This window comes from Mus musculus, chromosome 5 (assembly GCF_000001635.26).
Source record: "Mus musculus strain C57BL/6J chromosome 5, GRCm38.p6 C57BL/6J".
Classification (NCBI taxonomy): Eukaryota; Metazoa; Chordata; class Mammalia; order Rodentia; family Muridae; genus Mus; species Mus musculus.
In genome coordinates, this window is record NC_000071.6 from 119,942,784 (window position 1) to 119,966,528 (window position 23,745).

The 23,745-nt window shown below is 47.1% G+C and overlaps 2 long non-coding RNA genes across 2 annotated transcripts; one reads left to right on the forward strand and one right to left on the reverse strand.

Annotated features, from left to right (window-relative positions):
* Window positions 1–15,843: 15,843 nt before the first annotated feature.
* Window positions 15,844–16,362, reverse strand: Gm31773. The gene is made up of 3 exons (XR_387669.1): window positions 16,196–16,362; window positions 15,988–16,027; window positions 15,844–15,905 (listed from the first exon to the last, which is right to left on the reverse strand). It is a non-coding gene; the product is annotated as a predicted gene, 31773 (long non-coding RNA).
* Window positions 16,363–16,393: 31 nt separating this feature from the next.
* Gm38554 lies at window positions 16,394–20,599 on the forward strand. Its single transcript, XR_878766.2, has 5 exons — window positions 16,394–16,397; window positions 16,433–16,573; window positions 16,843–17,026; window positions 19,847–19,911; window positions 20,069–20,599. It is a non-coding gene; the product is annotated as a predicted gene, 38554 (long non-coding RNA).
* Window positions 20,600–23,745: the final 3,146 nt, after the last annotated feature.

The following is a 23,745-nucleotide window of genomic DNA, read 5'->3' on the forward strand; positions in this document are numbered from 1 at the left end:
ACTAACTCTGTCCCCGAGGGGAGCTTTACATTGGGTGTCCCATTCTGCAGAGCCTGACCATCCCTGATTCCCAGCATCCCAAGCATCTTCAGCTTTTCTTGGTCAACCACACTGCTTTAATTTGCTGTAGGAATGCCTCTGTGGTCCTTAGTCGCCTTTTCAAGTTGATGGGTTTAGCAGTAGCTGGCTATGTAGCTCAGTCCCAAGTCCTGTAGGGACAGCCTACAATGAACTAAAGCAGAAAAGATCACAGCCTGTGTTTCCTCCAGCAGTCAGTTCCCACACCAGGATACTGACATGGTTCTTGTAATACAACTTACAAGGTCAACTTGCTGTGTGACCTTGAGCCAATGTCTTTCCAGTCTGGGCTTTAAGTTCTTCACGTGCAAAATGTGAAGGGGAATAGATATCTGGGCAGCAGTACAGTCATAAAATCCAGTGTCTGGGCTGGGGATGTTGCTGTCTTGGTAGAGTTCTTGCCTAGTTTGCACAAAGCCCTGGGTTTCATCCCCAGAGCTACATTAGCCGGGGTTGGTGGTGCATACCTATAATCCCAGCTGCTAGGAAATGGAGTAAATCCAAGGTTATCCTTTGACATATAGCTAGTTGAGGTAGCCTGGGCTACATGAAACCCTGTCTCAAAACCAAGCAAACACACAAGCATACACAGAGGCAAACAAGACCCAGTCCTGTAATGTAAGCCCCAGGAAAATTCTCATGTGCTGCTACCTTTTTAGAAACACAAAGAGATTAAAACAAAACAAAAACAAAACCAATGAGTGATGCTGTGACCCTGTTGCGTAAAGGATGCAGCTCTCAAAGCCCTGGACCAGCAATCCACAGCATTGGAGAATGTTCATTAGACATCCAAAGGCTCAGGCCCCGCCTCCAGTCCTTGAATCAGATGCTCTGGGGGATGGATGGGGTCCAAGGATGTATGTTTTAATTGACCTTCCTCCTACAGATTCCAGTATAAGGTCGTGTGTGGAAGTTGGCTGGAGCCCATTTCCAAGGGGGTCAATAACACCAATTAGCTATTGGCAGCATCACAGAGTAGTGTGTGTGTGTGGCAGGTGCAGGAGGCTTTGCCCGCAGAGCCGTGGAACCCATCTTCATGGGCGAATTTGCAAGATGCTGGGCGCACTCAGGGGCTCAGGTTTCTGGGGCCCTCGTTGTGAAGCTCATTGTGTACTTGTGTCTCTCGAGGACCTTCCATAATGCTCAGATACTCAAGAATCCCCATCTCTGCACAGTGGGACCTGCATAGGCTTCCTCTTCCTCCAGGTGATCCCCACATGTAGGGGAGGCTGCCAACTCGTGTAAACAGTTTCCTTGCCAGCGGGAGACTGGCTTCCATTCTCTCTTCCTTTCTGCTCAGGGCTTCACCCACCCGCAGTGTGGCAGCCGCCCGCAGCGTGGCAGCCGCCCGTAGAAAGCACTCATATCCACGCGTAAACCCTCCGCACCACATGGAATCTTCTCTGTGGTCACTTTATAAATGGGGAAACTGAGGCCCAGAGGGATCCATGTGCTTCCCACTGGTTCACAGTGAAGATCTTTTACAGATCAGCTTCCCTCCCCTGCCCCCCCCCCCACAACTGCTCTTTTTTTTCCCAAGCTGGGCAGCCAGGGGGGCTCCTGCCCCTTCCCCTCCCCACGAGCAGCTCTCCAAGTCTTTCTGTGGTTTCGATTCTTCTTCTGAGACAGCATTTTGCATTTTCTCTTAAATTCCTTCCAGCTGTCAGGTAGGAGCGCCGATAAGGATTTCCCCAGCGTGGAGGAGAAACATTTACCAGAGGTAGCCAGGCGCGCCAGACCCCTCCCCGACACTCTGCAAGCATATGGAATATATTGTGGTCAGAGGGAAATATATTTTAAGAATTTCTTCTGCATCTTTTCAGATGCATTCCACCAAGGATTACCACAGGTGTCAGGAAAAGGGGGCTTTCTCTCCTTCCCCACGAGGAGGGGGCGGACTCTGCAGGCACGATCAGCTTCAGAGAGGTGCTGACCAGACAGACCTCAGCTTCCATCATGAGGAGGTTCAGAGGGTCCAAGTTCTCGAGAGCCACAGGGTTCTGTCTTGTTTAAGACTCTGCTAAACCTTTATCAAGTGTTCCAATTAGCACTACCCTTCAGTGCAATCCCCTGAAGATATATGGGTCCCTTCTATTCTGTTTGCATTTCATTTGGGGTGTGTGTGTGTGTGTGTGTGTATGTGTGTGTGTGTGTGTGTGCACATGAAGGTATATACATGTATGTATGTGTGTGTAGGGGGATGCCACATCTGCATCCATGCAAAGATTAACCTTGGGAGTCAGTGTAGCATAGCTTCACCTTGCTTTTTGAGATGGGTCTCTCCCTGACCTGGACCACTCCAAGGAGGCCAGACGACCTGTGAGTCCCAAGGACCCATTTGCTTCCCTCTCCCCACTATACAACAGCATGCCTCCACTTTTCATGTGGGACCTAGGAATCGAACTCGGGTCCTACAGCTTGTGTGGCAGGCTCTTTGCCATCTCTATAGCAGACCTCCCCCCCCCCCCGACATACATTGTTCTTTGTTTATGTTTTATCTTCCCCTTGTGTGGGTGGCCATTTCATCTGCATGCTTCTAAAACTTCAACTCCCTGGTCAGTGCTCCTTAAAAATTCTATCTAAAGGGCTGGAGAAATGGCTCAGTGTTTGGGAGCACTGATTGTTCTTCCAGAGGTCCTGAGTTCAATTCCCAGCACCCACATAGTGGCTCACAACCATCTGTAATGGGATCTGATGTGCTCTTCTGGTGTGTCTGAAGTCAGCTACAGTGTACGCATATACATTAAATAAATAAGTAATAAATAAATAAGGATTATATCTAAAAGGACTGTCTTTTCATAAATATTTTTCAACTTAATGCTTGCAACAGGGCAAAGGGTAGAAGCTGTTAGTTCCCCATCGTATAGGTAGAAGGGTTGGCGTACAGAGAGGTTAAGGAACTTGACACAGCCTGTCTATGGCCGACCTCAGTTGCACTCAAAAGACTGGAATTCCAAAGCCTGTGCTTTTCAAGTTCCACAGTGAAGACAAGTTAAGTCTTCCAGGGCAAGGTCTTAGGTGGACACTCAGCATCCAGAATCTCCCAACGATGTCAACCCCCTACACTGCTGATTGGTTCAGGGAATTTAAGATGATCACATGCCAGATCTGTTAGTAACACTTACTGTCTGTTTGGGTGTGTTTTGTTTTGTTTTGTTTTGTTTTGTTTTGTTTTGTTTTGTTTTGTTTTGTTTGTGAGACATTGTTTGCCCTTGAACTCTTGATCTTCCTGCCTCAATTTCCCCGAATGCTGGAATCAGAGGTGAGCACCATCATGTCTGACCCAATTGATAATTTATAGACCCTCAGACCATCATTTATCAAGATACCAGTGACCTGGGTACAATGACCTGTTAGTCTGTTGTTACAACCTTCCTTGGTATTAAGCAAATCTTTTTAGAGTCTCTTAATTCTTCTGCTTCTTTGATATATATACATTCTCTTCCTCTCCCTCCTTCTCTTTCCCTCCCCTTCCTCCTTCTGCCTCCCTCTCTGTCTCTGTGTCTGTCTGTCTCTGACTCTCCCCCCCTACGCACACACACACACACACACACACACACACAACTTGTTTGTGGTTTCCCTCGGAGTTGCAATATGATCTTCATTTATCACAATTTCCTTCGGATCAACACTAATTTAATTCTGGTAAAATATGAGAAGCTCGGCCCAATACAGTCCCATGATCTCCCTCTGCTTGGCACTTGGGTCTCGAAATCTGTTTGCCATGTAATATAAAATACACATTAAGCCATCAAAAAGCTGTGAAAATATATTGAGCATTTCTGGGAGCCAGGAGTTAGGCTGAGCACTGCTCATGGGTGATAACGTGTCATCTTGAAGACAATCAAACCCCAAACCGGAACCATGAGGGAGCCTGTGACATCCTTCCTGGGAAGGGAAGAATAGAGTACAGAAACCATTGCCCGATTTCCTCAAGGTTGTCCTGGTAGCCCTGGTGGAAAAGAACTTCTAATAAGGTAGCCCAAGTCTAAGGGACATTCTTAGGGATCAGGGTTAACAGAACAGAAGTGCTTAACTTGTAAGCATGAAGACCTGAGTTGAGTCAATCCCCAGGACCCAGTGTTTGTTTGTTTGTTTGTTTGTTTGTTTTGGTCATGCTTGGAATCCCAACAATGGGTGGATAGGACCCTTGGCCAGACAGCTTAACTTCGTGAATCCACATTAGGAAGAGACCCTGCCTTAAAAATGAATAAATGAATAAATTAATAAATAAGCAGACATGGGCAAATGCCTGAAGAGCTACGCCCAAGTTTCTCCTTTGGCTTCTAGATGCACACACATACCCTGTGCACACATGAATACACACATGAACACATATACAAATAACCCTCACAGGAGTAAAGCAATTTGAGGCCAGAGGGCAAGGTAATACATCCAGATTCACGGTCATGGCTAAGAGAAAAAGGAAGTTTAAGGATGACCTTGCAGAATCCAACACCCATCACCTTACAGCATGGTTATTAGCAAGATTCAGCTCTTCCCTGTGTACCGTTGAGGTTCAGAGCTGTCCATCACTGTGAACAAGGTTGGGCACAGTGGCACTCTCAATGCATCCTGAAGGTCCACCACCCTCTATTGCCACCTCTGACCTTGAGCTGAACGCCCCCTCCCTCTCTCTTCCATGCCTTCATCTGCAAGACACAGTGTGGGGTTAGTGTAGGTGTCTTGCTCACGGAGCATTCAAAATGCAGCCAAGCGCAACTCGAATATTTTCCATTTTCTTGGTGAGCCCGAACTAATGGGTTATTGCCCAACGTGACTCAGAGGAAATCAATACTCCCTCTCAGACAGAGCAGCTCCTCCCTCTTAAACCTTCCTGCGGGCCTGGACTGGGGAGCTCCCGTGATGCACTGGAGTCCTTCCTACTGGTGTGTGGGGGACTGAGGAGCGGTTCTGGGTTTCCTCTCCCAGAACTACAGCTGAGACCGCTTCCCCTCTTTGCCCTGCCACTTCTGGAATGGGTCTGCTTTGAATCACGATGTGACATAACTCCAGAGCAGGGATTCCCTTTAACAAAAGGCAGAGCGTGGTTTCAGGGCTCATTCTCATCTTGGAGTCATTCCACCCCTCCATCCTCACCCGAATCTGGAGCAAGTCAATAAATAGAAGAGTGAAGAAGGTGTTGATGGCTCTGACCACCCCCCTAAGGACGCCTCCCACACCCCATCACGTCATCCCAGGAGACAGAGCCCTGCCACAGAACCTGAGCCGAGATTTCGAAAGCCCTTTCTTCTTTGGCCCTCACACCACTGTTTCAATTAGGATCAAACAAACCCCATTAATTCTTTTAAAAGCTTGAACGTGACTGGGCCAGAGTTCCAGCATGAGTTGCCTGGCCGCGGGGGCTCATGTTGTGTCTGGCTGGTCCCTATGACAGCCCATCATTGGCTACAGTACCTGGCTCTGAGTAGTACTGATGGGGTTCTGCCCACCTGCCCCGACAGCGGGAAGATGACGGAACTTTACAGAGAGGCAAATCCAACTGTGAAGGATGCCATGATGAAAGAAGAAATGGAGACTACAGCTGAACTCCACACACAGCCTTGTTTCAGTGAAACGTTTCCACTCAGTGCAACACCAGAATTAATCTGGACCTAGGTCAACTGCTCATCCAAAACCCACACTGAGAGTAATTTTCTAATCTTGGTTTCTTTAAGCATCAATCACCCTGGTCAGAAATGGCGGCACAGAAATACCACATGATCCGGCTAATACCACATGATCCGACTGGCTCCATTGTCTCACATCCTACTGGGCAGAGTGGAGTCACATGACTACAATTTACAGCAAGGGAAGCTGGGAAATGTAGTCTTTAGTTGGACAACCCTATATTAATCTGGGACACCTTTTGACTCAAGAGTTTGCACACTGGAAGACAAATAGAAGTTTGTTTCTTATTTAATCATATTTAAACTAGCATTTAAATAATTGTCAGTATGTCATGTTGTATTTTATGTACATGCCCATGTGGGTGTGGCTGGGGGGGGGTGTATGTTCTGTGTATAGTGTTCTATATGAAGTTGCTCTAGAGTTGAGCATTGGGATGCATGCTCATTATCCTAGCACTGCTCAAGGCAGGAGGGTTACGTGTTCAAAGCTATCCTGGACCACATAATGAGATCCTGTCTCAAAACATCAAGAGGGAAAAAAAATCTTTCTAGATTGCTTATATTACCTAACAAAACAAACTGCTCTGTTAACTCTGTATTGCTTAAGTCTTTACCAGCAAAAAAGGTCACCAATGTCAGCACATGTCTGTCCTTACCCTACCATGATTGCCTAATGAGTCTCAAGCATATAGAGGGGCAACTCTTTTTCTACTATAGATAATACTTAGGTGTGATACACCCCCCCCTCATGTATCTTGATAATCAAAGAAGCTACTAGGGAGAGTTTAAAAATAACCTATTTAAAAGATATGGTGAGGGCATGATCTCAGGTTCTTGGAGCTGGGTGTCTTTGGGTCAGTACTTACTCAGGAAGTAGAACTCTCTGAGTATTATGGAGTTTGGGAAGTATTGTTGGGGAAGTAAGGTCTAAAAGGAAGATTCAAAGATCACAGAGAGGCTGTCAGTATTGCCCAAGGAGGGAAGGAAGCCTGAAGGTAACTTCTGTGCTTAGAGTCAGGCCATGGCAGAGCAGTGGAGAAGGCCATAGAAGGCTATTGACTTTCCATAGATTTACTTATGGATTATGCCATGAAAGAAGTGGTCAGGGGTCAGAGGTCAGAGGTCAGGGGTTGAGGAGATGCTTAAGAAGTAAAGTGTCCAGTGTGCAAGCATGAAGGCCTGAGTTTGTATCTCCAGAGCCCAGATAAGAAGCCAGACATAACGGTTGTCCATGACTCCAGACTCAACTCTGCAGTGCAGAGAACAGGCTGGCTGGCCTCTGGAGCTCACTAGTCAGCCAGTGGAGCTAACTGGTGTATTCTAGATTCAGTGGAGAGACCCTATGTCAAAGAATATGGTGGAGCAATTGAGCAAAACACCCCATTTAAGATTCAAACCTTAAATGTTCCCAAAGGAAGAACTTACTATTGTTGTTTTGTTTTGGAGATGGGGTTTCATGTAGCTCAGGTTAGCCCCAATCTCCCTATGTAGGTGAAGGTGACCTTGAATGATTAACTACTTCTAATCAGCACCACCAACCCAGGGCTTAGCACACCTTAGGCAAGCACCCTGCCAAGCTACACCCATAGCTCCAGAGGGAGAATTTAATGTTTCTCTACCCCAACTTTCAAATCTCATCTGAAATTCAATGTAAGTTTAAGCCAGAACTTGAGAAACCCTCATACCTCTGGGTGAGATTGGAGCAACTGGATCCCTGATAGAGGTTTCTTTGGGACATATTCTGGGATTTCTTTTTGTAAGAATTTTTTTCTTTTCTTTTTTTCTTTTCTTTTCTTTTCTTTTTTTTTTTTTTTTTTTTGCTGCGTTAATTTTTATTCATTAAAAGTGGGCACACGCATTTTCTTTCCACAGGAACTCCTGGAAGCCAAACAGAGTCATTATTATTTTATTTTGCGTGGCCCTCACTTTACAACCGAGCGTGGGCTGTTCAGACTTAATTTCCTCGGGGACACTCAGGGCCTGTGGCGATGGAGGACGCTGTTCCAGGGTGGAATGCAAGCCATTGCAAATGATTTGGTCTCCTATGCCAGTTCCTTATTTCCCGCTGCAAATGCACCACATACCCAGCCTGGTTGGAAATAGTTGGTTTACTGAGCTGTGTTATCATCCAGGCTATGCTCATTATCCAAGTACCTTAGGCTTTCTGGAACCCCAAATAATGATCAGTGAAAGAAGCAATGGCTAACAGAGAGATTGAATTCTCCAGTAGAAACAATATCTGGGTGGGTTACTTTTCTCTTTGCTGTGACCAACTGTCTGACAAGCAACCATTTAAGGGAGGAAGGGCTTATCTAGCTTACAGTTCAGGGAGACACAGTCGCTCATTGCAGAAAAGGCATAGAAAGGGTCTCGTTGCATCTGAAGTCAGCAAGAACAGAATGACCAGGAAGGGGGAGGGGGTCATGTTTAAAAAAATCAGCAAATTCCCCACTCCAATTCCTCCAGCCAGGCTCTATCTCTTAAAAGTCCCCAAAACCCTTCTTAAACAGTGCTACCTGCTGGAGACTGAGTGTTCAAATATGTGCGTGTGGGGGACATTTTGGATTTCTCTCTTCTCTTCTCTTCTCTTCTCTTCTCTTCTCTTCTCTTCTCTTCTCTTCTCTTCTCTTCTCTTCTCTCCTCTCCTCTCCTCTCCTCTCCTCTCCTCTCCTCTCCTCTCCTCTCCTCTCCTCTCCTCTCCTCTCCTCTCCTCCTCTTCTCTTCTCTTCTCTTCTCTTCTCTTCTCTTCTCTTCCCTTTTCTCTTCTTTTCCTTCCTTCCTTCCTTTCTTTCTTTCTTTCTTTCTTTCTTTCTTTCTTTTTTTTTTTTTTTTTTGGTTTTTTAAGACAGGGTTTCTCTGTATAGCCCTGGCTTTCCTGGAACTCACTCTGCAGACCAGGCTGGCCTCCAGCTCAGAAATTCGCCTGCCTCTGCCTCCCAAGTGCTGGAATTAAAGATGTGTGCTACTAGCCTGGCTTGAATTTCAATACTAAGAACAGAACGAAGGCACACAGTCCTCTTAGGGTGAGAGGGAGAATATGATGCAGGAGGATGCCAGGCAGTTCATTCATAAAAATATTACTCTTTAAAAAAAAGTAATTTTAAGCCATGCATGATGATGTATGTGATATTTCCCATTACTCAGGAGGCAGAGGCGGACTAAACTTTGAGTTCCTGACCAGCCTGGTCTATAAGGAGAATTCCATGGCAGCCAGGGCTACACAGAGAAACAGTGTCTCAAAAAACAAACAGACAGACAAAAAAGTTATTTTAACAGATCCTCTGTCTTTCATACTTACCAGTTTTCAAAGGCTTGCTGCAATTGACTTTCTCGTGTTAAACAAATGTTCACTTTCATGTGTTATTCTTCAGTCATAATCTTGTTTTTGTTTTCTTAAAAGTGGGATTACTATGTAGTATAAACCCTGGGTCCTACAAATATATCCAGATACTGTGGAAGAGTTGGTGACACAGGAGAAGAGATCAGAGAGACATTCTTAAGCATCTTGTTTATGGGAATTTTATTTATTTAAACAATTAGATATTTATTATTTACTTGTAGGCGTGTGTGTGCATGTGTGTGCAGTGCCCTTGGAGACAAAAAGAGAGTGCTTGGTCCCATAGTCTGAATCCTGGTCTTCTTCAAGAGCAGGAAGTACTCTTAGCCACTGGGCCATTTCTCTGGCATGGATTTAACAGCAGGATTAAAGAATGATCTGTATCAGAAGGTGAAAAGCTGTGACCTTTGTGCCTGATCGGGCCAGCTAGGGATTTTCATAAGTAATGCATCATTGCAACATGGCTGAGCTCATCTGTTTGCATATTGCCTGTGACTGTTGCCACCCATGACATGGGTAGAGTTGAATGAACAACAACCTGGACTGTTGGGTGTGGGGAAACCTGCTAATTAAGGTTGCAATCTACCATTGTACAGACACCTCTCTTGAGCTCTGCATTAAATGGCGGACTCCCTTCCCATCAGGGGTTCTCCTTCTCTGACCTTGTCTGGGGAGCCCGAAAGCCCCACTCTTTACCTGTGGACTGTCACTTAGCCTTGGTGAGATTACAGGTTCAGCTGTCTTTCTCCCGATAAGAACCTGTCCAGCAAGCATCTGGAATCCGTAGACTGCTGCTCCATGCAAATGAGGTATTATCCGGGTACCCTAAGCTGTAGCCAATGATACATGCCCACCCTAGAAATCCCTACCTGGTTCCTCAAAAACTATAAAGCCCTTGGTTCACTCCAATTAAAATTGAGCTGCCTCTGAAGCTCATCCCGGTAGTCATTTCCATCCTATCCACCAGTTGTCTGAAACCCTGTTCATCAATGCTACATCCCTTGTCCTTGTGGGCTAGTGGCCAACGACCCCAGGGAGAAGGAAGGGCCACAGTTGGACATATGAGGTTTAGCGCCTTTGCCATTTGGTCTTTTGCAAAGTAAACTGACTTCTGCTCTGCCAGGGACTAAAGAGAAGCCTAGTTCCTGAAAGTGGACAGGTCCATATCCTGTCCACGTACCTAAGGGTCTCTCGTGAACCACATTCAGGCCAGGAAATATCCCACTAAAAAGACTAGTCTCCACTCGATTCTCCTCTCTTGTTCAAACACTTTTGATGAATCCCCATTACCCACAAGACTTTAACCAGGCTCCATCCATTTTATCCATATCCTCCCCAGTTCTTTTACACTGTCCTTCTTTGGCTCCAGTGGCCATTTTGGACTTTTGTCTCACTAAGTATATAAGAGCTAGACTTTCTGAGTCCAAAACCTGCAAACCTACCTATTAGCCAGTGTTTTAGACTCTCGCGGGCAGAAGCAGTTATAGACTCAAAGGCTAAACCTGGAAATGAGCCCAACTAGAAAGACTACATTTCCCAGGCTTCTTTGCAGCTACATAGCCATGTGACTAATCCTCACAAATGAGATATTTGTAGTTAAATGTAACTTCCTGGCTGTTCCATCTTCCTCTTAACTCCCTCCACTGAGTGGGAAATGGCTTTTCTGGGCTATTGCAGGGTCAGAGTCGTAGGTTCGGGTGAGATACCCAGTGGACCGATTCCATGCCTCTCACTCTGTAGAATGACTCCAAAAGCCTGGGTCTCTTAGGCTCAAATTCTTATTGGGTAGAGAAGAAAAGGTGTGTTCTATTTAAGCCCTGATTCCTTTGGCCATTGCTGTGGTGTCTGAGCCTGTTTCTTGGCCAGTAACTGCCTTTTCTTGCTTGCTTTGTTTTGCCTTTTCTGGGGTGAATTTTAGGAAAGGCTGGCGGAATGGTTCTGTGATCTTGGGAACCTTTGATGGGTGGAATAGATACCCCAGCTTCCCCCAGTTATGTACAGCTCCATGCTCAGAACTTGGAGCCCAGGCCTTCTAGAACACACCGATTTTATGCGGCCGTCACTCCACCAGCCACCACGATATTTCAGGCAAAATAAACAGGGTCAGTTATTGCCATGGTAACTTCACACTTTGTAGGAAGGAAGTTGGAGCTTGGACAAGGGACAGGTTCTCTCCGAGGAGAAAGAAACAGGCTGCTTGGACTCTCTTCTCGGAGTGGACTGGGGTGGCCCCCTCTCAGCTCGGATTAACGAGTGTCAGGCTTCAAGACTAATGGGCTGGGGATTTGTCTTGCTGATTTCTGGCTCCTTCTTGGTAGTTTCCGGGCCCTCCTTCACCACTGCAGTCACTGAAGCATGGCAGCAAGTGGGGTTGGGTGCGAGGGCTCCACCCTACCACAGAAATCTGGGGTTTGCCCTGCCTAGCCTGCGGCCAGCAAGGAAAGATCAATGCCGGCTTAAGCCTTCTTCTCCCTTCCTAGTCCTCATTTATGGGGAAGGAACAGCTGGCCTTATAAAAATAATTGAATCTACAGTGTACATTGACTGAGATTCAACTTCTAAATTTTACACGGTGCCTGGCAGACCAAGCCAAGCCCAGGATCCCCACCCCCACCCCCACCCCCCTTTACTCGTTTCCTTAGCAGAGTTTAGAATGGAATTATCCCTGAAAGGAGGCAAACAGAGAGAAACCATCAGAGCTGTGCTCTCAGGGCTATTTTGCCCCAGGTAGGTGAACTTGGTGCTCTTGCTGAAGCCCCAGGGAATTTGGCAAGCACCATGGCTGCAGTGTTCTCTGATTTGGTGTCCTGAAATATCATACTGTACCCTATAAATATGTGCACTTGTTTCCCATTGGTTTAAAAAAAATGGCTTGATTTAGGCTCCTAAATTGGCTAGCATACTTTGGCTTATAACGCTCGTCGAGTGAAAAGTACTTCACACAGGGCCTCGAAAGGAAATGGTGTAGTGCACACTAGGTAATTGGAGGAGAATTTAATAACGATGCTGTTTATGAAAGTGTGAGTAAGAAGTTTGGATACTCTGTTGGAGAATGTTTCATGTTGAGTAATAGAAAAAGGTGTGTGTGCACATGTATGTGTGTATGTACTTGTATGTAATGTGTGCATGTGTGTGTAAGTGCATGCACATATGTATGTGTGCATGTGCATATATATGTGTGTGCATTGTATGTGTATGCATGTGTGTTGCAGTATGTGTGTGTGCATGTGTGTGCACGTCTGTGTGTGCATGTGTGTATATGTATGTATGTGTATATATGTGTATATATGTGTGTGTGCAGTGTGTGTATACATGTACGCATGTGTGTATATATGTTTGTGTGCATATATGTGTGTAAGTACTTGTGTATACATGGATGTGCATGTGTGCAAATGCATGTGCATATGTATGTGTGCATGTGCAAAGATGTGTGTGCATTGTGTGTATGTGTGCAGTGTGTGTGCATGTGTGTATGTGTGTTGTGTGTGCAGTGTGTGTATACATGTGTATAAATGTGTGCGCATGTGTGTATATGTGTGTGCAGTGTGTGTGCATGTGTATATGTTCATGCACATATATGTGTGTGCATGTGTGTAAATGTGTGTGCATATGTATGCATGCATGTGCATGTATGTGTGTGTATGCATGTGAGTATGCACGCCAGTTATAAACAGATAAGAGAATGTGGCTGTCCCTAAAACACACATACACAAGTGGGGAACTTGCTTGGAGATGTCTGCCTGAGACTGGTCATCATCAATCTCTGTAGATGAGTCAGTCCCGGTCCCTCCATCTTATATGAGTTTCTTTAGAATATACTGGGAAGGTTGGTGATGCCTAGGCAAGCAGCTTCTGGATGCCTGGTGCATGGGGTGGAGACACTTGTGGTGGTGCTCATTGTAACAACAGCCAGGAATCAGCTCAAGGCCTGTTCTCAGCAGAACGGATAGTTACAGAGTGCCACGTCCATCCATCAGAGCTCCCATCAATGGGAGAACACAGATGAACTATAGCCCAGCTCTTCAAAACGGGAAGCCATCCAAGATGGAATGCTGAGTCCAAATGTAAGCATACGGACCCAATCACTCATTTATAAAATGCAAAAAGGCACACAAAGACAACAAGCTGTGTAGAGACGTGGGGATGTAGGATCTAATCAGTGAGAATACGGAAATGAGGGATACAAAGCCTACGGAGCTCAGCCATAGTGAACCTGGCTGGTGTACATAAAGCCGTGGGTTCTCCAGTACATGGACCTCTAAAAAACAAGGTAAAAGTTGCTTGTCAGAAAGATGGTTTTATGGGGCAGGGGCTAGGAGGGCTTAGGAGACACTTTCAAAATAAGAGTGTAGCCATCCTGATACTCAGAGAGGTGAAGTCAAAGGTGACAGGGATTGGATCTTAATCCATAGGACTGAAGCTGAGCCTCTGCCTGGGCCTCTTTCATTGGTTAGGTTGAAGAAATGCGGGGGTGGGAGGGAGGCAAAGAGATTTCTCAAGGAGAAGGGGCTGTACGTAGATGGTTTGTTTTTCGTCCAACAAGTGTTTAGTGACTCTAGCATGCCAGGCACTGTCCAAGGTGCTGGCAATTTGGAAGTAAACAAAACAGACTGGAAATCTGTCCCTGAACAGAAGACAGTCTGTGTGATAAAGACCAAAACAATTGCATAAATATGGTAAATACTTTTTTCTTTTTTCTCCATAAGTATTTTAAAGATTATGCTGTGTGTCTATGTGCACCTAAGTGTTGTCCTGACAGACACCAGAAGGGGGTGCTGTATCCTCTGGACCTGGAGGTACCGGCAGTTGTGGGGTACTTAACATGGTGCTGGGATCCAGATTGTGGTCCTCTGCCAGAGCCACAGGCACTCTTAAGCAATGAGATGTCTCTCTCGACCCTTGAATAAAGTTTGAAAAACATTTGTCTTTGTAGCATTAAATAGGGATGTAGAATCAGCAGAAAGAAGCCCCTGGACCTGCCTGAGAGGGATGGTCTTGGTTAGGTTGATGGAAGTGGGAAGAGAGGTAGGAAATATCTCCTCTCCTTGCCCTACTCCTTACTCAGAACCTGTCCCTGATAGGCCTGGGAACAAGGTCAAACACATCACACAAACAAAGGGCAGCCTCTGTTGGGATCGCTTATCCAACATGCTTTCTCCTCCCAGGACAGCTGGTTCCCATCCGAGGTCTGCAGCCAGTCAGAGAGAGCCACATGTGAGGCTCTATCCAATAACCTTGGGGACCCATGGGTTATAGGAGCTGGGGACACGGAAAGGGTTATGCAGAAAGAGAAGGGGACATGCTGTGTGTTAGCAACTTGCCCTGAACACCAAGTGGATTGATGGAAGAACCTTCCAGAAACATGTCCCAGTACCCACCAATGAAAGTCAGGACCAGAGATGGGTGTTGGACATGTGCTGGCCACCTTGATGGATGCAATGGATATATTCTCCATCATTATCTCTACAAGCATCTCCATGGCAACACTGCCACTGCCACCTTTAGTCAGAGGAAAGGTGAAAGCCAAGGGTGGGGAGATAGCTGGGCAGTTGAGGACACAGTGACGCTTTTGCAGAAGACTCCAGTTTGGTTCTCAGTACCCCTATCAGCTGGCTCACAACTGCCTGCAACTCCTTCTCTGTGGGTAGGGGGATCTGATGACTTCTGTATTCTTCAGGCACCTGGTCTCTGTCTCTGTCTCTCTCTGTCTCTCTCTCTCTCACAGACACAAACACCTCACACATACACACACACACACACACACACACACACACACACACACACAAACACACACACACACAAACACACACCACACACAAACACACCACACACACACACACACACACACACACACACACAAAGATAAAATACATCTTAGTATGAGAAAATGTAACCTCTCAGGTTGGTCAGAAAGCTTGGAGTGGACAGAGGACTTTTTGTGTATGCAAAATAAACCCTCTTAGCCATGTTCAACATTGGTTAGAATTCATTCAGTTTAATTTTTGAGCAAAAAGAATAATTTCTCAACTTATATACAAATTTTTTTCCCTATATCTATGTCTGCACGTGTGGTACTGGTCTTTGGACCCAGGATCTCCCACATGCCAGGGGAGTGCTCTAAATTTACTTTAAATTAAATTCATTTGGATGAATTATTAAACTGAAATATTAAAAAAAAACTGGGGCTGGAGATCGTTAGAGTTCTCATAGTGTGCACAAAGCCCTCAGGCGCAGAAGAAATCAGGCAGGAGAATCAGGTGTTCAGGGTTCTCCTCGGCTACACAGGGAGCTGGAGACTAGCCTGAGCTACATGAGACTTTGTCTTTAAGAAAAAAAAAAAATCCTAGACCAGAAGAAAAAAAAATCCCCCCCATCCCCAAACTTGCACAGCACACATTTAAGTTCTAGAGATGTCAGTGCACACCATGTTATGTTTCAGTTAGGCACACTGTGAGCAAAACTAATTCTTCTTAGCCATTCACATCCTATAGCCTTTCTCCATTTTACACAGTGCCCAGGGAAGAAGGTGTTGGATTCCTCTGCCAGTTCCTGACAAGGCTTGGAAAGTGAGGGGCTTCAGCACCTCAGGCCCCCAAGCCTAAAGTAATAATGGCACCTTCACTTCACTAACCCCCAAATACTTCCAGGTCCCTCCTCAATTCCCCTAAGCCCCACCCCCACCTTTACAAGCAATTCCTTTATTTAAATATTCAAATGATCCAGCTTAAATTTGATATACTTTCCTGCTGGGACAGACCCTAAGAAAACCCTGTAATCCTCATCTTCCGAGGCAGGCATCTCCAGCTTGTTCCTGCTGCTGCCTCCTGGTCCAGGCTGTGGGTGCCACAGGGATCAGCTCTCTGTTAATGAAGATATATAGTTTCCTGTAATTGTTCACTAATGAAAAGAAAAGAAAAAAAGTTGCGATGAAGATGTTTGTACCTTTGCGCACATATATGCAAGTCTCTGCAGAGTAAGGTCTCTAGAAAAAAAAAAAAATCTCTTCTGGGTCAGAGGGTTCACAAGACTCAAATAACCACGGTAAATGTGCCTGCGGGAAAGTACGCCGCAGACTTTCGTTTTTTTATTGAGTGCTTCCTTTGAAACTCGGTTTTTAGAGATTAGCCAGGGACCACAGAGGACGACTGACCCCGAGGATGGTGGGAAAGAGAGTCTAGGGGCTCCAGATGCCAGCGACGTGGCCCCAGCCTGGCGGGTTCTCATCCCTGGAGGCCGTGCCTTCTTGTGGAACACAGACAGCACCGCTGAGCTGGGGAGAGAGGTTGAAAGTATAGAGATAAATGCTAACCTCCAATGTAAACACTTCTGAGGGCTGGACGCTCTCTGAATGCGTCATAATCCCTGACCCTGGGAGGGGATGCGATAGCTGAGCAGGCCACGGCTGGAGCTGGCCAGAGGAAAGGGAGATTGCGTGAAGATGGGAAGACACCGGGGCCAGGAAAAGCCATCCTTCATGAGCTTGACAGCCCTGGGAGCCGACAGAGGGACTTACTGAACGGGACTAAAGGTTGAAGCCAGGGCTACACATGGGCTGAGGGACCCCTCCTCACGGGTCAGAGGAAAGCCCCCGTCTGGGGCCTGTCCAAGGCAGTACCAGATAATGTGTTTTCTTTGAGACAGGGTCTCACGTATCCCAAGCTAGCCTGGAACTCACCCTATACCCCAGGATAACCTTGAACTCTCCATCAGGGTTATAGACAACCACCTCTGTCCTGGTGCATTGAACCCAGGGCTCTTGAATGCTACACTCTCAACCTACCTTCCTTCCAATGGCAGAAAGCGGGACCACATCTCTAAGACAGTGGAGAGGGGAGAGGAAGCTGCAGCAGGCAGCTAGGCTCAAGCAGCGGCAGACTGAAACCTGGGTGCACTCACTTTCATCCTGGGTGACCCCCTCCCTGAGCCTCCATCCTTACAAGAGTATAAAGATGGCCACAGCCTCAGAAGGACAAACTGCCAGGTTCAGTATATGGAATATATTCTCTGTAGGCACTTCGAGCTGTGTCTCCCCTGGATACAATGGGTGGCTGTGGTGCTTGCTTGCTAGACTCTTCTTCTGCAAGACCACTGGTCACTTCTCCACCAAGAGGTGGCATCTGACTATCTGGCTGATTCCCTTGAGTGTGGGCTGGCTTGGAGACCCACATAACACCAGTGCAGAAAGCTTTAGCTTTCCAAAGGCCCTGCCTACCTACCCTCTAGAACACCAGCTTCTAGCCAAGGACACTACCAGCAGTATGCAGACACCTGAGCCCAGACAACACTGACATATTTAGGGTGCCTCCAGATCATTCTGTCCCTTGGCCTCTACTCCCTGTAGTTCAAGTCATTACCATTCGAGTGACTTCCCGTCGGAAGCTCTGAATGTTGTGGTTTCGTCGGATGTTGCCATTGGTACAGTTTGAATCAGGGATGTACACCAGAGGGTCACATGGTGAAGGCTTGGTGGCTGATCTGTGGCACTTGTGGGAGATAGGATCTTTAGGGCATGATGGGAGGAAATTAGGTCACTGGGTGCATGCTCCTGTGGGGATATTGGGACTCTGAACTCTTCCCACCTCTCTTTGCTTCCTGAACACCAGTGAGTCGAACAAACTGGTTCTGCCCAATACTCTGGCTATGATGTTCTGTGTCACCGCACACCCAGGGCAAAAGCGCCAAGTAAAACTGTGGTCAAGCAAAGCCTTTTCTCTGAATAAGGTGTTTATGTTGGGTATTTCATCACAGTGATAAAGAGATGGCTGGTCCACCATCGGTGCTGTGTCTAACTTCCTACCCAGAGAGTCTGTGAGCTAAGTTAAGTGGCCAGTGTTCATTTGGGGGCGGGGGACACCATGACATCCAGCAAGAGGGAGCTGGGGTATGAGCTGATGTGGTTCTAATTCCCCAAACACAGCTTGGTCCAGCACGTCTTACCCCTTGCTGGTGTGGTAGATTCTAGAAGCATAAATGGTCCATGTGCCTGCCCCAAGGGTGTTGGGAACTCAGAGCTTGCCACTGTATTGGTCATTTGCCAGGGGTTGTAATGAGGGATAGGGATGATGGGAAACCTTCCTGGGAAGGTGGTGTCTTCTCCTCCTGCTCTCTCTCCTCCCCATTCACACAACAGTCTCCTCTCTTCAGCCTTGTCAGAACGTGGCCCCCAGCCACATTTAAAATGTAGCATGGGAGTCGACACCAAGAAACATCATAACTAATACAGGTGACAAAGATGGTCAGGCCAGTCAGCTTAGAACAAACCCCAGACAGATCCTAGGGAGTCATGGTATAAGTCATGTAGCCAAAGCTGGCCTCAAACTTAGGCTCCTTCTCCCTCGGCCTGCCAAAGGCTGAGAGTATAGATTTGTACTGTCATGCCCTGCTTAAAGGCCCTCCAATGGTCTATGTGGTAAAACAAGAGACCCCAGCATGGCATTGTTGGGAAATGCTAGAACTTTTGAGAGGTGGAGTTTGGTGGTCAGTCGCTGGGGGTAGTTTTTTTCTTTTCTTTTCTTTTTTTTTCTTTTCTTTTCTTTTCTTTTCTTTTCTTTCCTTTCCTTTTCTTTTTCTTTTTCTTTTCTTTCTTTCTTTCTTATTTATTTTTTTTTTGAGACAGTGTCCCACTAGGTAGACTGAGCTGACTTTGAATTCACAGAGACCCACCTGGTGCTGCCTCCTGGGTGTTGGGATTAAAGGGGTGTGGCCCTGGAGGACTAGGATGTGGCCAATCACTTTCTTTCCTTTACTTCAGCAGTATGTTGAGGTCAGCTACACTACACACTTCTACCATGATGCATTGCTTCACCACAGGTTCCCAAACAACCAGAATGAACATTGTCACCTTTTAGAGTGAGTATTTTTGGTATCTGTTACAGTGATGGAAGGCTAACCCAGGTACTGTCTGAGAACAGGGTGCTATGACTGACCCTGTTATCAACAAGAGTAATTGTGTAAGAACCATCCATCCACGATCGTATGAGAACTCTCCATTGCAAATGACAGAAAACCTCAGACTGAGGCTCTAGAGACAACTGATTAGCTGCATGCAATGCATTTCTGTGTGCATGCATGTGTGTTCGTGTGTGTGTGTATGTGTGTGTTCGTGTGTGTGTGTGTGTGTGTGTGTGTGTGTGTGTGTGTGTGTGTGTGTGTTATCATGGAAGCCGGAGGTTGTTGAGATCAGGTGTCTTCCTTGATCCCCTTAGTTTTGAGATGAATTTCTAAGTGAACCTGGAGCTCATCCATCAGACAGACCGGCTGGCCAGTGAACTTCATGCTTCATGGACTTTCCTGTCTACATCTCCTCAGTCCACACTGCCATTGTGGCAGCTGTCTTGTCTGTCTGTCTGTCTGACTGACTGACTGACTGGCTCTTCCTTCCTTCCTTTCTTTCTTCCTTCCTTCCCCCCCCTCTCTCTCTCCCTCTCTCTCTCTTTCTCTCTCCCTTCCTTCCTTCCTTTCCTTCCTTCATCCTACCCTCCCTTCTTCCCTCCTTCATACATCCCTCCTTCCTTCATCCATCCATCCTTCCTTCCTTTACTTCCTCCTTCCTTTATCCTTCCCTCCTTCCTTCCTTCCTTCCTTCCTTGTTTCTTCTTAACATAAGTGTTGGGGATAAGGTTTCACGTCTCCACCTTACCCAGCACACACATTACCGACTTGAGCTACCTCCCAGTGCTCAAATACTCTTTTAAGCACTAGTGTCCCTCTGGGTTGGGCACAGCTTGGAATCTCCTCCTTTGTAGTGGCCAGCTGGCATTTAGGGATGTGCCATGCAAAACACTACCATCTTAATTTCCAGGTTCAAGTTGGGTATGCAGAGACCAGGAAGACTTTGGGAGACACCATCCCACCTGAGGATAACAGGTACTAACTATGCTTACTTGAGGTCAAGTTGATGGTTGTTTCCTTTCTGTCCCTGAAATTTCTATTCTTTGCCTCTCTGCCACCCCGTACCTTAGCTTATATTTTGTTTTACATTATGAGTGTTTATGCCTGTGTGTATGTCTGTGCACTTCCACAGGCATGCCTGGTGCCTATGGAAGCCGGAAGAAGCCTTTGGAGCCCCTGGAACTGACATTACAGATAATCGTGAACTGTCATTTGGGTGGTGAGAACAGAGCCCAGGACCTCTGGAAGAGCAACCAGTGCTCTTAACCACTGAGCCATCCCTCCAGCCATCTCTATTCTCTGCTTGTCTTTTATGTCTTAGTTCTTCCATATTCAAGTCTCTGAACACCCGACTGCTGATCACTTGTGACATGTGCTGTGGGCTTGGCCAGTGTGCCTTGAGGCTGTGGCAGCCCTGCTAAGAGGTGAAGTCAGAGGGGCAGGTTCCAGCCACCTACACCCCAAGTCCTACAGTCTCCGGGGTTTGGTCAGCCTGGTGTGCACTGGCTGGCCCTCTCCTTGTGGTTGTGGCTGGTAGCCTGGGAGGAGAGAGAGTGGGGTAAGCCACTCACCCCCACGGCTGCCTTCTGAGGCCAGCCAGCTCGCTGGGCCATTAACCAGGCAAGCCACGGCAGCAATAAAATTAATTTCCTTTCCTAATATATACAAGGCTTTCTTCAGGAGACGTAGGGAGCGATTTGATCAAAGTGTGTAACTGGTATTCTGGCGCTATCACTTTCAGCCCTTTAATGCCCTCCTGTCAAAACAAAATCCTGAAGAAAGGCTTTGAGCGGAGTCACATGGGCATAATGGGTTTCTAAAAGAGAGTCCTAAGCACTTGCTAACATATACAGAGCCGACTATTAGATGGCGGGTGCATTGTCCTTATATTTTAATGTAAACATACTTATATTAGGCGGGCGCTTCATCCCTCTGCAGACGCAGAGGGGCAGAGCAGGTGGGGGAGGGGAGCGGCTTCAGTGGGACTGTCATCTGGGGAGGGGTCTGTTGAGCAGAGACTCAGAGGGAGGAGGGAGGCAGAGACCTATCTGGATATTCTTAATGACACAGATGCCTGGCTCCTGGGTGACACTTTGAACTTGACCCCCCCCCCCCCCCGCCCCAGGAGTTTCCCACTTCGCCCACCCTGCCCTGGAGACAACCTCTGTGAGCAGGACAGGGAAAAAGGAGAGGGGACCCATTTACTTGGGTAGGTAAACTGAGGATCAGAGGAGGGTTTCGGCGTCCTGGCAGGACCTGGATGCACAGCTGAGATGGGGAAAGAAGAGCTGATAGAAGGTGTTCATTATATCTGATCAGAAACTACAGGTAGAGTTGCATGTCTGTAGCAATCCCAGCGTGCAAGAGGCTGAGCAGGAAATGGAGCATTCAAGTTTAGCCCCTGGCTACACAGGAAGCCTGCCTCGAATAGATAGATAGATAGATAGATAGATAGATAGATAGATAGATAGATAGATAGATAGATAAAAAACACATAAAACCATAAAACCCTGGGGTTAAGTCAGGAGAAAGCCAAATATTTGTTACCTTGAAACTTGAATGGACAGTGACAAGGGTTTCCAGAACTTTCTGAGGATGAATAACGAAGGTAGGCAAAACCTAGCACGACATTTGCACGTTCCCTCTCCCTCTCCCTCTCCCTCTCCCCCTCCCCTCTTTATTTCATGTATGTGAGTACGATATCGCTGACTTCAGATGCACAAGAAGGGGGCATCCCATCTCATTACAGATGGTTGTGAGTTACCATGTGGATGTTGGGAATAGAACTCAGGACCTCTGGAAGAGCAGCCAGTGCTCTTAACCACTGAGCCATCTCTCCAGCCCATAGCATGACACTTTGACACAGGTTCCCAGGACACACAGGGCGAGGACAAGCAAAGGGGAGGTAGAGATTTTCCAGCCCACATTCAAAGGGACAGAGAGAGTCATCCTTAGGCCTCCTGTCACCAATCTGGGTGCCTCTAGCTGCACCAGAGGCGGGAGCCAGAAGGAGAAATGAGCTTTCAGGTGTGTGCTGTTCCACAGGGCTTGGAACATGACTGAGGTTGAAAACTCTGCCTGTATTTTCCACACACACACACCCAATCTTGTATTTTCCACATCTCCCCCCACCCCTCCCTCATCCCTGTACCTTGCCCTGAGGTCTGTCTGCTGGGAGGGACCATATTTTAGCTGAGCCACTGCAGATAAGAGGCTGGGTGCTTGATGCCTGGAGCCTGGATAAGAATAGACTGACAGCTGGTGATTCATCTCTGCTCTTCCCGCCCAGCTGATAGAACATGGCTCTGCCCTCCCCTCCACTCAAGAGACCCCATTAACCCGGGAGGTACCACAGGCCCCTCCCTACCCAGTATGCTTACCTAGTACGTACATGGGTTTCTGGTGCCAAGTGGACCCTTGTTTAATCCTGTATCCTAACACAGGATGGAATCTGCACATGTAGGCGGAGGTCGGGCATGGGCAAGAAGCATTGAGGGGCAGGATGGAGGAGTAGTGGTTAGGAGCCTCCGGCTTCAAATCCCAGCCATGCCTCTGCTCACCTGTGGGAGCCTTGTAAAGTCATTTGGAGTGTTGCCTTTCCATCCACGTGATGACAAAATATCTGAGAGAAATAGCTGAAAAGGGGGAAAGCTTTGCTTTAGCTTTGGGTTCTAGAGGTGTCTGTCCTTGATTGCTAAGACCTGTTGCTTTCAGAGTTGTTGGCAAGGCATGCCTGAAGTATGTGGGAGAAGAAACTGCTCAACACACACACACACACACACACACACACACACACACAGAGAGAGAGAGAGAGAGAGAGAGAGAGAGAGACAGAGACAGAGACAGAGACAGAACAAAAATAGAGAGAAAGGGACACATTCAGAGAGCTAGAGACCACACACACACACAGGGGGTGGGGTGGGGTGGGGACAAGTCCATTTCTAGGTCATGTCCCCAGTGTACTGACTTCCTCCCACTGGGTCCCACCTTCTAAAGGTCCCACGGCCTCCAATAGAGCTCCAGGCTGGGGACCCAGCCTCTGAATCACAGAGACGGAGAAAGGAGAATCACGACTGAGAAGCCAGCCTGGGTTATACAGTGAGACCCTGTGTAAAAATAAAATAAACAAAAGCAATAACACCTGGTCTTATTAGGACTCAGTTTCCCCACCCAGAAGTGTAGTGATCAAGCATTTGCCTCAGAGATCTTGCAGTTGAAGAACACAGCCCTTCAGAGGCTTCTGACATCAGCTCCTGCTGAGTTCAATAAGTGGTCAAAGTCACATGCACAGGAGTCCCCATGGACAGGAAGTAGAAGGGCTGGCGTTCATCCACCCTCTCTAAAATCTTTTCTTTCTTCTCTTCTCTTCTCTTCTCTTCTCTTCTCTTCTCTTCTCTTCTCTTCTCTTCTCTTCTCTTCTCTTCTCTTCTCTTCTTTTTTCTTTCTTTTTGAGACAGGGTTTCTCTGTGTTGCCCTGACTATCCTGGAATTCGCTCTGTAGACCAGGCTGGCCTCAAACTTAGAGATCTGCCTGCCTCTGCCTTCCAAGTGCTGGGATTCGTGTGTACACTCTCACTTCTGGCTTAAACCACCCTCTCAAGGGAGGCTTGGAGGCCAGTATGGGGCAGGGGCTGGGGCTGGTTTGGAATGGTGCAGCCCCAGAGCCAACTACTTGAGTCAGGACTTTAATGTACAGTGGTTAAACGTGGCCACTGCTGGAAATTAAAACTGAAAGCTGTGTCTAGGGTTTACCACTGGTATCTCACCACTCGGGAGGCAGATCCTGAGTTTGAGGTCTGCCTGGACCAT